This window comes from Labrus bergylta, chromosome 3, assembly GCF_963930695.1.
Source record: "Labrus bergylta chromosome 3, fLabBer1.1, whole genome shotgun sequence".
Classification (NCBI taxonomy): Eukaryota; Metazoa; Chordata; class Actinopteri; order Labriformes; family Labridae; genus Labrus; species Labrus bergylta.
The window spans coordinates 411,214-427,770 of record NC_089197.1 but is presented as its reverse complement, the minus strand read 5'-3'; the positions used below and the strand labels follow the sequence as shown (position 1 = coordinate 427,770).

The window sequence follows — 16,557 nt, the reverse complement described above, 5'->3', positions numbered from 1 at the left end:
TTCTGTGTCTCGAGCTCTTTTCTTCTTTGTATTTACACTTTCAACGTTTCTATGTTCTAGCACTTCTTCATGTTTGTCTGTTTAACTTTATTTTATTGAACCAGGAGAGAAAGAAGAGACAGCATGGTGCAGCAGCACAACAAACAACGAGCAGCCAAACATTCCAGTATAATAAATAAAAACAAAATACAAACAACGAGCAGCCAAACATTCCAGTATAATAAATAAAAACAAAATACAAACAACGAGCAGCCAAACATTCCAATATAATAAATAAAAACAAAATACAAACAACAAGCAGCCAAACATTCCAATATAATAAATAAAAACAAAATACAAACAACGAGCAGCCAAACATTCCAGTATAATAAATAAAAACAAAATACAAACACATCAAGGAGAACATCTGCAGCCCCATGGGTCCGCCTCCTAAAATCCTCCAATGAGAGAAGCTCCTCAAGTCTCTGCTCTTTATGTGATTGGTTCAGAGGAAAGAGAACAGAGATGAACCTCAGAGTCTAGAGGGGGGGGGGGGGCACACTCTGTTAATGATTAGTGTGAGATAGAGGAGGGGGGGGGGCACACTCTGTTAATGATTAGTGTGAGATAGAGGAGGGGGGGGGCACACTCTGTTAATGATTAGTGTGAGATAGAGGGGGGGGGCACTCTGTTAATGATTAGTGTGAGATAGAGGGGGGGGGGGGGCACACTTTTACCTCATGGTAGGAGGGGAGAACAGGTAATGAGATAGATGGTGGGGGTCTTTTATGATGAAACACTCAGGATTTAAAGACAAAGCCCCCCCCCCTCCACAGGAAACACTAAAAGTCCCCTCGCGACCTCCTCTCACCTGCTCTTCTTACTCCTGATCCCTGAGCTTCCACAGGTAGCTCTCATCACTCTTTGGATCCGACTGAAATAAGTTTGTTAACAAGTTCTTTCTGGGGCTCTCCCCACGCGATTGGACCCCAGAAAGTCACCCCTTTATCCCCCCCCCCCCCCACAGGCAGCCCTGTCCACAGGTGAGCTGCATGAGGGGAGAGCCCTTAGGAGCACGCAGGAGAGAGAGAGGGAGAGTAACAGAAAGGAAAAGGTTATTTTAACAGACAGAAACCTCAAACTGTCTGATGTGTCTCTTCAGAGGTCAGAGGTCAAACAGCTAGCAGAATGAAATCTCTTTATAAACACAATAACACCTTCATATGTGTTCGATCATACCTGCTACGACAAAGCACAAATTAACATTTATATGAATAAATCATTGTTTTATTGTTTTGAAACTTAAATTATGACTTTCTTCTTCTCTAAAGGTTACCACTTCATATTTTTATTTCATATTTGATTTATTTGCTCATTTCAGTGTTTGGTTTCAACAATATGAATCACTGTTTATGAGCAAACAGGAAGCAGGAAGAAGAAAACTTAGAATACCTGCCTCCCCTTTCCTGATAACACAAAGAAGAAGATGACTCGTCTCTCCTCCGTCAGGCTGTGAGTGAACGACAGCATTTCATTGGTTATCAGCTCTTTAGTAAGAAAATGATGTTCATGTTTAATCCAATGAGAGACAGAGAGCTCCAGGTGGAAACATCCTCACTCGTTATTAAAGCTCATGATCAGCGACATCACTTCCTGTTTCTCTGCACAGCTACACACTGTGGAGCTGGAGGAGCTGTAGCGCCCCCTGGTGATCAGTCCTGTACCTGCATACACATGAAACACAATCAGCTTCATACACCAACTGAGCACAGAAATAATGATGTCACTCAGGATTTTAACCCTTTAATGAGCAGTGTTTGTAACCTCACCTCTGACCTTTAACAGCTGGGATCTGACCCCTGACCTTTAACAGCTGGGATCTGACCCCTGACCTTTAACAGCTGGGATCTGACCCCTGACCTTTAACAGGAAAAAGAGAGTAAAGAGCAACACTCTGTTAAACTTCAGTTACTGTGACCAGAGACAGAGCAGAGACGCTGACAGGAAGTGACCAGAGACAGAGCAGAGACGCTGACAGGAAGTGACCAGAGACAGAGCAGAGACGCTGACAGGAAGTGACCAGAGACAGAGCAGAGACGCTGACAGGAAGTGAGCAGAGACGCTGACAGGAAGTGACCAGAGACAGAGCAGAGACGCTGACAGGAAGTGAAGTCACACCTCGTCTCTGACCTCACTCTCTCTGGACTCTGATGATGTTTGAGGTTTACTCATCACTGTTTGTTGTCTGCACATGTTAGATAGTCTTCTTATCCTTAAGGTCTACGAGTCTGTCTCAGTCAGGTCACATTTATTTGTAAAGCACTTTTTAAATCAGCAGCAGCAGAATAAAGAATAAAGAATAAAGAATAAAGAATAAAGAATAAAGAATAAAGAATAAAGAATAAAGAATAAAGAATAAAGAGGAGTTTAAAAATGTTTCTAAGAAGAAAGAAAGAACGATAAAGAAGTTTGTTCTGGGGAGGTGAAGCTCTGGAGTAAGTTCAGTCTGGAGACTCTCTACCTTCAGTCTGGAGACGCTCTACCTTCAGTCTGGAGACTCTCTACCTTCAGTCTGGAGACGCTCTACCTTCAGTCTGGAGACTCTCTACCTTCAGTCTGGAGACTCTCTACCTTCAGTCTGGAGACTCTCTACCTTCAGTCTGGAGACTCTCTACCTTCAGTCTGGAGACTCTCTATCTTCAGTCTGGAGACTCTCTACCTTCAGTCTGGAGACTCTCTACCTTCAGTCTGGAGACTCTCTACCTTCAGTCTGGAGACTCTCTACCTTCAGTCTGGAGACTCTCTATCTTCAGTCTGGAGACTCTCTACCTTCAGTCTGGAGACTCTCTACCTTCAGTCTGGAGACTCTCTATCTTCAGTCTGGAGACTCTCTACCTTCAGTCTGGAGACGCTCTACCTTCAGTCTGGAGACTCTCTACCTTCAGTCTGGAGACTCTCTACCTTCAGTCTGGAGACTCTCTACCTTCAGTCTGGAGACTCTCTACCTTCAGTCTGGAGACCCTCTACCTTCAGTCTGGAGACTCTCTACCTTCAGTCTGGAGACCCTCTACCTTCAGTCTGGAGACTCTCTACCTTCAGTCTGGAGACTCTCTACCTTCAGTCTGGAGACTCTCTATCTTCAGTCTGGAGACTCTCTGGAGACTCTCTACCTTCAGTCTGGAGACTCTCTACCTTCAGTCTGGAGACTCTCTATCTTCAGTCTGGAGACTCTCTGGAGACTCTCTACCTTCAGTCTGGAGACTCTCTGGAGACGCTCTACCTTCAGTCTGGAGACTCTCTACCTTCAGTCTGGAGACGCTCTACCTTCATGGTCGTAGGCTATTCCTCATTCACCCCTCTCTCGTAGGCTTCATTTTCTGGAGCTGTCATTGGCTAATCACCTGTCTGGACAGCTGCCTCATCTAACCAATAGCATGGTGTCTCTCCCTGTTTGTTAGCCTATCATTGTTTCTTTTTAAATAGGACTCTTTCCCTTTAGTCCCTTCATGCTGACGTTTCCTTCGCCCTCCTCCACCTCCCCTTCACCGGCCGTCTTTACAAATTCATCTCAATCATAAAAAGTTCATCTTTATTTCCTGCTTTGAGCATCATGAGACTGATTCTTAATAATAGTAGTGAGAACCACAGTGCTCAGAGTAAATCATGTGCATGTTAGATTGTCTTGAGGGTAGAATCAAAAAGAGCAGGAAGCAGGTGATTCAGCTCAGAGCAGATGGAAGCAGCAGCTGGATTTGGAGCATTGCCCCAGAAGACTGCGTCCATTATTTCCATGTTGGAGCACTAATGGAGGACAGACGGAGGACTGGAGGAGGTAGAAGTGAACCTCCTGTTCACGTATCACTTCATATCATTTCATTTATTATTTCATTAGATTTCTCAAGCAACAACAAAATATGGTTTAAAGACAGACCAGAGATACCAGTCCTGGTGGTCTGGTCCTGGTGGTCTGGTCCTGGTGGTCTGGTCTGGTCTGGTCTGGTCCTGTTTGTCTGGTCTGGTCTGGTCTGGTCTGGTCTGGTCCTGTTGGTCTGGTCTGGTCTGGTCTGGTCTGGTCCTGTTTGTCTGGTCTGGTCCTGTTTGTCTGGTCTGGTCCTGGTGGTCTGGTCCTGTTGGTCTGGTCTGGTCTGGTCTGGTCTGGTCTGGTCTGGTCTGGTCTGGTCTGGTCTGGTCCTGTTTGTCTGGTCTGGTCCTGGTGGTCTGGTCTGGTCTGGCCTGGTCTGGTCCTGTTTGTCTGGTCTGGTCCTGGTGGTCTGGTCCTGGTGGTCTGGTCCTGTTGGTCTGGTCTGGTCTGGTCTGGTCTGGTCCTGTTGGTCTGGTCTGGTCCTGGTTGTATGGTCTGGTCTGGTCTGGTCTGGTCTGGTCTGGTCTGGTCCTGGTGGTCTGGTCCTGGTGGTCTGGTCCTGGTGGTCTGGTCTGGTCCTGGTGGTCTGGTCCTGGTGGTCTGGTCTGGTCTGGTCTGGTCTGGTTTGGTCTGGTCTGGTCTGGTCTGGTCTGGTCCTGGTGGTCTGGTCTGGTCTGGTCTGGTCTGGTCTGGTCTGGTCTGGTCTGGTCTGGTCTGGTCTGGTCTGGTCCTGGTGGTCTGGTCTGGTCCTGGTGGTCTGGTCTGGTCTGGTCTGGTCTGGTCTGGTCTGGTCTGGTCATGCTTGTTTCTAAAATTATACGATAAAAGATCAAAACTCAAAACAAAAGGTCACGATCAAAAAACATTTGCTGCTTGGCTCCTAAACCTCCACCACAGTCCACAAACAAAACGATCTACCTTTTTTCTCTCCACCTGCATCGCAGCCAAATTAATTAACTCGGCTCCACCTTAACTCGGCTCCACCTTAACTCGGCTCCACCCATAACACAAAATCCCTGCCAAAATAAATCCATTATTCACCATAAAGGTTTCCATGTCAAATCAAGTACTTCTCATAAATTAATACTTATTTCTTACAACACAAAAAATATACTCTATAACACAACTTGAACCATACTTCTGAAACTAAAGTTATCATGATTAAAACGGCCTCCACACAGATGAAGTGGTCTTCATGAAACTGAGTCAGTGGGGCTGTGAGGGTCTTATTAAATTCAGACTGACAGGCTGACGCTCATAGCCCCGCCCACACACACTTCATAGGCTGACACATGCAGGAGGACGGCACAGACTCTTGAGAGCAATCAGAGGGGGGAAGGAGCCGCAGACGGGACCGCCATGAAGACTTACAGTGAGTGTGTTTACATCTTATATTTAACACACACACATTCTGAGGGTTCATATGTGATGTTTCATGTTTTCTTTGATTCATTTTATTTCTTCTTTAATCTTTTTTAGTTTTCACTTCCTGTGACGTCGTCTTCTTTTAATCTTTAATCTTCTTTGTCTTTTTTTAAATTCATTTTAATCTTTTATTTTCATCTTAAGTTGTGTTGCTTCGACTCTGTCGTCCTTTATCAGACGTGCTGTTTGAATCCTTTATTTGCATTTGTTCTGTTCTTAATGATCTCTGATTGGTCGGTGTGTCTTTACTTCCTGCCTTTTCTTTGTCAAAGCTCTTTGTAAACATGTCTGCTTTATTAATAAAGTTATTATTCCTTTTTTTTGTTATCTAGAGAATATCTGACAGTAGAAACCTCATCACTGCTTTGTCTGTTGTTGCAGTTTTTTTTTGGTGATGCTGCATATTCAACAGTGTGGAGACCCCCCCTCTGACCCCCCCAGGCCATACTTCTCTTCACATCAGCGAGCCTCATAGAGACGAGCTCACAGGCTCCTCCCTCTCCGTCTTGTGTTTTATGTTTGAGTGGAGATTCAGCGGCTCACACAATGAACGCCTCCTCCAGCTGTGATCCTCCGCCCGTCAGCATGTATCAGCACAGCGCCAGATGTGACCTGAATGCCAGCTGTGATGTTCCGCCTCCTCGCTGTAACTGGACCTCAGTGGACACGGGGCTGCAGCTGCCCACCTTCTCTACAGCGGCCAAAGTCAGAGTCATCATCACCTTCGTCCTCTGTGGCATCTCCACCATCTGTAACCTCGCCGTGCTGTGGTCAGCCAACGGCCGCCACAGCAAATCACACATCCGGGTGCTGATGCTCAACCTGATGGCTGCCGACCTGCTGGTCACCTTCATCGTGATGCCGGTGGACGCCGTGTGGAACATTACGGTGCAGTGGCTGGCCGGCGACCTGGCCTGCAGGTTTCTGATGTTCCTCAAGCTGCATGCCATGTACTCCTGCGCCTTCGTCACCGTGGTCATCAGCCTGGACCGACAGTCTGCTATTCTCAACCCGTTGGCCATCAGCACGGCCCGCGAGAGGAACAGGGTCATGCTGATGGTGGCGTGGACGATGAGCGCCGTGTTCTCAATCCCACAGGTGGGCTCAGGGGGGCTCAGGGGGGGCTCTGGGGGGCTCAGGGAGGCTCAGGGGGGGCTCAGGGGGGCTCTGGGGGGCTCAGGGAGGCTCAGGGGGGTTCAGGGGGGCTCAGGGGGGCTCTGGGGGGCTCTGGGGGGCTCAGGGAGGCTCAGGGGGGGCTCAGGGGGTTCTGGGGGGGCAATGCAGGTGGGTTAGGGTTAAACAGAGAGAGCAGGAGTGAGTCAGAGATCAACGAGAGAGACTGTAAACTCTTGAATCCATACGCTGTAAGAAGTGTACTTTAGGAAACACAGCTCCTGTAAAGATTCTGCTTTATTTCCCTTCATGTGATGACATGCTGCATGTTTTATCAGAGCACGATTAACTCGTATGCAGATCACAAATTATAGAGAGAGTTCAAATTCAGCCACAGGAAAAAAAAATCTCCTCAGTGTTAATCTCGTCATGACGAAAATATTCGTTGACGAAGGTCTTTTTAAATTAGTCAACTATGATGATGACGAGACGAGACTCCGCTATTTGAAGCTTTAATAAATAATATTACTTCATCATCTAATTGACGAAAATGTGACGAAACGATTACAAGTGGCGATTATCACGTACCCCCTCAGCTGTTCTAAAATCATTGTAAACCAGAGCAGACTTCATCAAAGGTGTGTGGTGAGTGCAACAAAGTGCAGCCTGGAGCCTGGAGCCTGCAGGTCCGTGAAGCCCCGCCCCCTGGAGCTTCTGATAATCAAAATAAAAGCTTGCGTCTGATTTTATTGACTAAAATATCTTCTATTTTCATCAACCAAAACTATGTGAAATTTTAGTCAGTGACTAATTGACTAAATTAAATCAAAAACAAATGACTAATTGACTAAATTAAATCAAAAACAAATGACTAATATCTGACTCAATATAAAAGACATTTTCATCAGGAGACTAAATTAGAAAATGGTGTGAAGATTAACACTGAATCTCCTACATGGTTCATCGACTGAGGCCTCATATATCTGTGGATTGATAAAAAGTTCTACAAGCTCCAGCAGCTTTGATGCAGAAAAACATGCTGCAGGATTCAGGGGATGCACAGAGTCAGTTTGGGGGAATCCCTGAACCTGACAGAACAACAATAATAACAAGAAAGACACTGTGAGTCAGCTGCTGAACACTGTACCACTTCAGGACCGAGTACGCGTCATCATCGTTCAGCGTACGGCGACAGTGTGTCCTTACAGCACGGCAACACAATTAGCTTGATTCTGTTGTTTCTTATCTGAGTATCCTGACAGGCCGAGAGCGATGAGGAGCGCAGTTTCTATTTTCCTTTCTGTTGCTAATGTAGACGCACGAGGAAGGAGGGCGCTCTACAAGGCTCTTACACTCGCTTTTACCACTAACAGAGCTCGTTAGCTCGTTAGCTCGTTAGCTCGTTGTACAACGTGTAGACAGTGGTGCATTAATAAAATCCACATCTGTGTTGAAATGTTATCTCACGGCCCGATCAGCTGCTCCCGATCAGTCGGATGGATTTCTGCTATGTTTGATATTTTGGTCGTATGAATAAGAACTACGAATGAGCGATACGTCCAGACACATGATTTCTGATATTGTTGAACTTTTGATTCCACAGATGTTTATTTTCCATAATGTGACCATCACATATCCAGCAAACTTTACTCAGTGCACCACTAGAGGGAGCTTTGTCATGCACTGGCAGGAAACAGCTTACAACATGTTCACCTTCTGCTGCCTCTTCCTGCTGCCGCTGGTGATAATGATCGTCTGTTACACCCGGATCTTCATCCAGATCTCAAGACTGCTGACCAAAAAGAACCGTAAGTTCACAGCACAGTCTGCTTTCTCTCAATCTCATATTTAACTTATTAAAGAAAAATGTGAGATATAAGAAGCAAAGCAGAAATACCTCAAATATGCCATGGTGTTTACTGTGACCACTGGGGGGCGCTGCATTAACATGCATTGATTTACACTGAAGAAGAGTACAGAGTTTGTTATCTTTATGCTACATGCTGCCATCTTGCTTCATTTCGCTATTCTTTATTTTTGTTAATAAAGTGAGTAAAGACACAACATGTGCATTCATTTTATTGGCCAGCAGGGGGTGACTCAAAGCTCATTCGGTGAAGCAAGATGTTCATTTAGGACGTTGGCGTTTTCAGCATCTCATACAGATATGATCACTGCTGGTTCCAGAAAGCTAAGATGGTGACAGCCAAAAGGCCAAAGTTTAGTTTATGAACCAGTTGACTCAGTCCGGTTGTCTCGATCCGGTCGTCTTTGTCAGGTTGTCTCTGTCCGGTTGTCTCGGTCCAGTTGTCTCGGTCCAGTTGTCTTTGTCAGGTTGTCTCGGTCAGGTTGTCTTTGTCAGGTTGTCTTTGTCAGGTCGTCTCGGTCAGGTTGTCTTTGTCAGGTTGTCTTTGTCAGGTTGTCTCGGTCCGGTTGTCTCGGTCCAGTTGTCTCGGTCCAGTTGTCTTTGTCAGGTTGTCTCGGTCCGGTTGTCTCGGTCAAGTTGTCTCGGTCCAGTTGTCTCGGTCCGGTCGTCTCGGTCCGGTCGTCTTTGTCAGGTTGTCTCGATCCGGTTGTCTCGGTCAGGTTGTCTCGGTCCGGTTGTCTTTGTCAGGTTGTCTTTGTCAGTTTGTCTCGGTTCAGCTGTCTTGGTCAAGTTGTCTTGATCCAGTTGTCTTGATCCGGTTGTCTTTGTCAGTTTGTCTCGGTTCGGTTGTCTCGGTCAAGTTGTCTTTGTCAGTTTGTCTCGATCTGGTTGTCTCGGTCCGGTTGTCCAGGTCTGTCTCTGTTACACCCTGTCTTAGAATCATGTTAGGGTCTGTTCAGCTCTTCTGTCTGTCCTGCAGGATCACCCGATGAGACACATCTGCGCTGCTCGAAGAACAACATCCCCAAAGCCCGGATGAGAACTCTGAAAATGAGCATGGTCATCGTGATCTGCTTCATTGTCTGCTGGACTCCGTACTACCTGCTGGGGTTCTGGTACTGGTTCTTCCCTGACAACCTGGAGGGAAAAGTCTCCCACTCCCTCACCCACATCCTCTTCATCTTCGGTCTTTTCAACGCCTGCCTGGACCCCGTCGTTTATGGACTCTTCGCCATCCGCTTCCCTAAGCGTCTGAGGAGCGGCCGCAGCAGAGCTGCAGTGATGTCAGAGCTGCAGACGGAGGCTCTGAAGTGACCATGTGACCATGGAGGCTCTGAAGTCCACTGCGTCAGGGTCTGCTAAAAGAGGGACGACCACCGGGGACAAAGAGAGAAACAGTGCACAGGCTACATCATTAGAGGGAAACACTGGACTGTTCAGCACTGAGAGCATCATGTGATGACAAGAAGAATAGTTCAACCAGGAAGTTAAAGGGATCACTTTGTTGTTCCAGGTTGATATTAAGTGTGTTACTCTCAGGAGCTGAGAAACTGTCTGATAGGAAGCTGTTGATGGCTGATTGATTGATTCTCCCTGTGAGAGGGTCATTAAACATCCAGCCAACAATCAGCGGACATCATGAGAAGACTGCATCTGCCTGTTTTGAAGTGTTTGGTGGTGTGACGGCCTCCGTTACCTTAATAATTCAACCAAAGCTCAAGTCATGGAGACCGAACACAAACTGACAGAGCTTTATTTAACTCCAAAGATTCAAAAACTTTTAAAGAGTCAGAATAAAACAAAGAAAAGAAAACGGGGCTGGACATAAAGGATAAAAGATGTCTGGCCACGTAACAGGCCGTCGCTCTCAGTCGCTTTCAGAACGGTTCTGCAGGACTGTTGTCTCCACGACCAAAGGGAGATGAAGAACCAGGGTTCACACCGGATCCTGAAGAGGATCAGAACCAGGAGGACACTCAGAACCGGGACACTTTTAACACAGTCTGAATATGGCGTACACTAACAGCCATGTAGAGCCCCCCTGCTGGGTCAGCACTCTGCCTGCTTTCTTACTAAACGGGCGTCTCATGTCGCTCGTGTAATACACTTCCTGTTGACTTCATGAAACCCGCTTTATTCAGTGTTGTTAACTTAATCCTTCCGATCCTGCATCTTCAGAACACACATTAAAGTCCCCTGAAGAGACGTGCTTCAGTGTTTGTGCAGCTTCAGGACGTCCATCTTTCTTCAGTTTTATCTCCACTGAACTCACGGTTAAAGAAGAAAAGGAAGCTGTGCTGCCTTTAAGGGAAAGTACTTTAAGCTTAACACCTGAATGAACACTGAACATGTGTTGTGTAACAGGCAGTCTGAGACCTCCATTAACAAAACGCTTCAGGACCACACGAGGAGAAGAAGACATTACACAACAGCTCCAGAGGGCCATCACTCCCCCTACAGGCGGACGGGGTTTAGGACATGATCTTATTTAAGTCTCATCTTTGTCTCCTACATACAAAAAGGAGCACTCAGTCACTCTCCCGTACGTCATGTCATGATGAATGCAGAGATAACAGGAAGTCATTCAGGCCTCATCATACATCCAGCACTGATTGTCCAGTTGTTACAGTTACAATAACCAGTGAAAGGTGTCAGTGAACACACCTACAGTGACCTCTGACCTTTACATACATACATCAGGAACTTGCAGAGGAAACCTGCAGACGTTCACTTTTATATCAGCGCCAATTTTCTTACAGTCAAAGACAGAAATATAACCACTGAGGACAGGTGCACTGAGGACAGGTGCTCTGAGGACAGGTGCTCTGAGGACAGGTGCACTGAGGACAGGTGCACTGAGGACAGGTGCTCTGAGGACAGGTGCACTGAGGACAGGTGCACTGAGGACAGGTGCACTGAGGACAGGTGCACTGATGACAGGAGGCGGCTAGTGCTGCCACTGACGCCGGCAGCTCTGCTAGTGCGGCGCATGAGGCGGAGGCCGCGTCCGCGCCTGCGCCTGGTGCTGAGGCCGTGGCTGAGGTAGAAGTGGCTTCGACCAGCTCTCAGGCTACAGAAAAATCACAGACTGTAGATAATGATAAAACTGAAGATTCCACAAGTTCTGCAGTTGTAGATGTTTCATTGAAGGAAGGTAAGACAGTGTGTTGTAGCCAGGCATCATGTGAAGGAGAGGACATGGATGAAGATTATGAGTCAGACAATGCATCCATTGCTGATTTGCCAAATAGTGGCTCTGATCTTTATTCTTTAGAGTCAATCAATCAATTTATGGACGAAACGTACAAAAAATCAGTAAAAATAAGTGACTACTTTAGTGATACTGAGAAGTTCATAAAGTCAGTCAGCATACTGAAAAGACAGGTTGGGTTTGACCTCCTGGACGCAAAAAAACGTTTCCGTCTTAAAAAGCACATCACCGCACTGAGGAAAGTTGGACGTAAGAGTGTGAAGAAGACAAAGAAATGATCATGCATCACAAGGTGTTTTTCTTCTTCTACTGTTCCCTGTTTGTGTCTACTTATCTGTTCTTTCTCTCTGATCTTTCTATGAGGAGTCTTAAGATAGGATCTCTTAACGTTAATGGTGGGAGAGACAGACAGAAAAGGGGCCTTATCTCTGAGATCTCAACTCAGAAAAACATTGATATCTTGTTTTTACAAGAGACTCATACCACACCATCAGATGAGACAGATTGGGGTTTATGGTGGGAGGGCTCTAACTACCTTAGCCATGGCACCAACTTTAGTGCAGGAGTAGCCATTTTGTTTAGAGCATCTGCAAATGTAAAGATCGTCTCTTGTGCTGAAATTGTAAAGGGAAGGCTTTTAATTGTAAGAGCAGAAATAGAGGACACTGTTTTCTGTTTCACTAATATTTATGCTCCAAATAATGGAGCTGAAAGGGTAGCTTTCTATACCCGCCTCCAAAAGGAGTTACTGATCTATAATCAGGATCAGATCATTCTTGGTGGTGATTTTAACTGCACACTTGATTTCACCGTGGATAGAATAGGAGAGGAGCCACATCCACATTCATCCCAGACTTTAAACACTGTCATCTCTCACCTGGATTTGTTGGACACATTTAGAGTGAAACATCCACAATCCAGACAGTATACATGGGTCAGGGTTAACAGTAACAGGGTGTGTGCAGCTAGACTGGACAGGGTTTACATCTCCAGAACTCTCAACCCCAGATTAATTCATTGTAATATTCTGCCTGTCGGCTTCACTGATCACCATTTTGTTAGTGTGGAGCTGATTATTTCACCAGGTGAAAGGGCTAAGTCCTTCTGGCATTTTAATAACAAGCTTCTACTGGACAATGTTTTCTGTAAAAACTTTGGGTGTTTTTGGGATCAGTGGCAATTAAGAAAAGTTGAGTTTGATTCTTTGAAGCTTTGGTGGGAGGTTGGTAAAGCTCAGATTCGTGTTTTTTGTCAGCAGTACACGTCACACTCTTCTGCTAGATTAAAAACAGTCATTAAAAATCTTGAGGACAACATTAAGAACCTTGAGGAGGGGTTAAATGGGAGTGTGGATCCCACCGCTGGTACCCTGCTGAAGGAGAAACGTATGGAGTTGAGCTCTTTTCTGCAGGAGAGGGTGAAGGGAGCTCTTGTGCGGAGTCGTTTCCTTCAACTCAAAGACATGGATGCCCCAACGTCTTTCTTTTTCAATCTTGAGAGATCTGTGGCTCAAAAAAAGCTGCTGACTTGTCTGAAACTGCCAGGAGGTTGAATAACAGCTGATCCAAAGGAAATGAGCAGTCACGCCATGCAGTTCTATGAGGATCTGTTTGGAGCAGAGAGTTGCAGCCAGGAGTGTCGCAGGGAGCTCCTGGAGGGTCTCCCTCAGCTCTGTGTGGAGGAGAGGTCTCTTCTGGAAGGGGAGCTGTCTCTGGAGGAGCTCACTGCTGCTGTCACTCAGATGGCAACAGGAAGAGCACCTGGAATAGATGGGTTGTCCACAGACTTTTTTAAGAGGTTCTGGAATATTCTTGGGTCTGACCTGCATAGTGTTTTAATGGAGTGTTGCAGGACCGGGTCTCTTCCTGGTTCTTGTAAGAGAGCAGTTCTTTCCTTGCTCCCCAAGAAAGGTGACCTGGCATTGTTAAAAAACTGGAGGCCGGTTGCTTTGCTTTGTGCGGACTACAAGATTCTCTCCAGAGCTTTATCGAACAGACTAAAGGACGTTCTGGGAAGTGTGGTCCATAAAGACCAGAGTTACTGTGTTCCAGACCGGACAATCATGGATAATGTTTTTCTTATCAGAGATGTCATTGATGTGTGTAAAATCTATAATCTAAATGTTGGCATTGTGTCTCTGGATCAAGAGAAGGCGTTTGACAGGGTGGATCACTCGTATTTGTTTTTGTTTTTTCAGACTGCACAGAGACTCCTTTTCACTTGTGGTCCCAGCTGGATGGACATCGCTCGACTGCTGCTGAGGAGAGCTGGACGGCTGGGGTACACTAAGCAGCTCTTTCTGTTAAAGCTTGAGGAGGTGGATCTCACTGGATTAACATCCTTTTATATGTCTGTAATGCAGGCATGGAAAATGTACACATTCAAAAGGAAAAAAACTGAGAGTCTGGGAATGTGGATCTTTGAGTAACCGTTATTTTTTAATGATTTCATAAGGACTCCAACTTTGCAGTCAGCCAGTCTCCGGGCCACTTTCAGAGAGGCAGGCTGCACAAAACTGGGTCACCTGGTAAGACTGACCCTGGACGCCCTCAAAGAAAGGATCAATATCACCTCCAGCCGGGTGGTTGAAAGAGTGGTGGAGGAAGTCTTTGCTGCACTTCCAGTAAAACTTGTGACATTTCTAAACATTGAGAATCTGTGTGAGCAGTGGAGTGAAGAGGGCGAATACAGCTTCCCATCTTTGTCTGTTACCCCAGATGTCGGGGAGTGGCAGGAAAGAGGAGGTGGACTGCTGTCCTTTAGTACTCCTGTTCTGGGAAAGTTCCAGGATGCAGGGAAAAAGGCACTCTATCAGTCCTGTGTTAAGGTCCTACATCTTCGTGGTCTGTCGGGAGTGAAAGAGTCGAGGTGGATCGAGTTTTTTGGCCCGGAGGTTTCCCCGAAAGGCAGCTGGCGGTCCCTGTACAAGCTGCCTGTTGAGAAGAGAACAGCAGATCTCCAGTGGAGAGTTGTGCATGGGGTTATAGCCACGAACAGATACAGAGCGCACATTGATCCAGGGGTGGGAGAGGAGTGTTTGTTTTGTTCACTAACTGAAACTTTGTCTCATCTGTTTGTTGAGTGTCCCAGGCTCTCACTCTTGTTTGTCCTTATGAAAAGCTTGTTTGAAGCTCTCGGGGAGGATTTCTCTTATGCATTGTTTGTTTTTGGGCCAAAGTATTCTGCAAAGAAAAAGACTGTACATACACTGATGAACTTTTTATCTGGCTCGGCTAAGTTGGCCATTTGGCTTACACGCAAGAACCGAGCTCAGGGTACTGGCTGTGTGGAACCGGTGCTGGTTCTGGAGGGACTATTGAAGGCCAGACTAAAGGTAGAATTTGCCTCTTATCAAATGATGGACAATGTGCAAGACTTTAATAGTGTATGGGCTGTGGAAGAAGCTTTGTGCTCTGTGGGTGGGGACGGAGAGCTGATTATTCATTTTTGATGCAGTAAATGTTGTTTTTGTTGATGTTGTGATTTTTGTTGCACTTGTTTTGTTTTATTTTTTTATTTATTTATTTATTTCCTTCTCTTGATCTGAGTGATGATGTGACAGTGTTATAATTTTCTCCTGGTAGTGGTAAAATAAAAGGGATTTTGAAAACCAAAAACCTCTCCTCCTCTCCTCTCCTCTCCTCTCCTCTCCTCTCCTCTCCTCTCCGTTTCCGTTTCCGTTTCCGGTTTCCGGTTTCCGGTTTCCGGTGAGTGTGAGTGTGAGTGTGAGTGACGGTGGTGGTGTTGCGAGTGGCGCGGAGATTGAATTGTTTGCTATCCTTTCTACTGTTTTCAAAGTGCATGATCAGGTCAGATTGTTTTCATATTTGTATTGAGTGTTGTTGGCTGTGTAAGACAGATCGTTGGAGGGGTTGGAGGGAGGAATGGCGTCTGCTGAGACGCCACCTCCGACTCTCCGACAGGGAGTTCGGATAGTCCCTCCGAACGGTACTGTCACCGTGGAGGAGGTTCTGTTAGCTGCAGGTGAACAGGTAGGCCATGATAAACTCTTGTATGCATCCCGAATGAACAAGGCTGTGGTTGTTTTTCTGAAGAGTGAGCCTCTTGTGTATCAGCTGATTGAGAGTGGTGTGTTCATTAGGGATTTGTTTGTGCAGGTTTCCCCGTTGTCGGTTCCCTCTACGCGGATCACCGTATCCGGTGTTCCGCCGTTTATTTCTAACAACTTGTTAGAGAACGAACTCCGCAGGTTTGGGAAGTTTGCGAGTGGTTTCAAAACTGTGAGTCTAGGGTGTAAAAATCCCAAACTGAAACATGTTCAATCTTTGCGGCGTCAGGTGTTCATGTTTTTGGATTCGCCCACACAGACTCTGGAGGTTTCCTTTAGAGTGAAACACGGTGACGCTTCTTATATGGTGTATGCGAGCTTGGGACAACTGAAGTGTTTTGAGTGTGGTGATGTGGGACACAAACGTTTTGCGTGTCCGCACAGACAGCAGGAGGCGGCTAGTGCTGCCGCTGACGCTGACGCGGGCAGCTCTGTTAGTGTGGCGCATGTGGCGGGGGCCGCGTCCGCGTCCGTGCCCGGGGCGGAGGCCGCGTCCGCGCCCGGGCCCGGGGCGGAGGCCGCGTCCGCGCCCGGGGCGGAGGCCGCGTCCGCGCCCGGGGCGGAGGCCGCGTCCGCGCCTGGGACGGGGGCCGCGTCCGTGCCCGTGCCTGGGGCGGAGGCCGCGTCCGCGTCCGCGCCTGGGGCGGAGGCCGCGTCCGCGCCTGCGCCTTGTGCTGAGGCCGTGGCTGAGGTAGAAGTGGCTTCGACCAGCTCTCAGGCTACAGAAAAATCACAGACTGTAGATAATGATAAAACTGAAGATTCCACAAGTTCTGCAGTTGTAGATGTTTCATTGAAGGAAGGTAAGACAGTGTGTTGTAGCCAGGCATCATGTGAAGGAGAGGACATGGATGAAGATTATGAGTCAGACAATGCATCCATTGCTGATTTGCCAAATAGTGGCTCTGGTCTTTATTCTTTAGAGTCAATCAATCAATTTATGGATGAAACGTACAACAAATCAGTAAAAATAAGTGACTACTTTAGTGATACTGAAAAGTTCATAAAGTCAGTCAGCATACTGAAAAGAC

At 46.7% G+C, this 16,557-nt stretch overlaps 1 pseudogene; it reads left to right on the top strand.

Moving 5' to 3' along the window:
- Positions 1–5,538: 5,538 nt before the first annotated feature.
- LOC110004589 (gonadotropin-releasing hormone II receptor-like) lies at positions 5,539–9,705 on the top strand (annotated as a pseudogene).
- Positions 9,706–16,557: the final 6,852 nt, after the last annotated feature.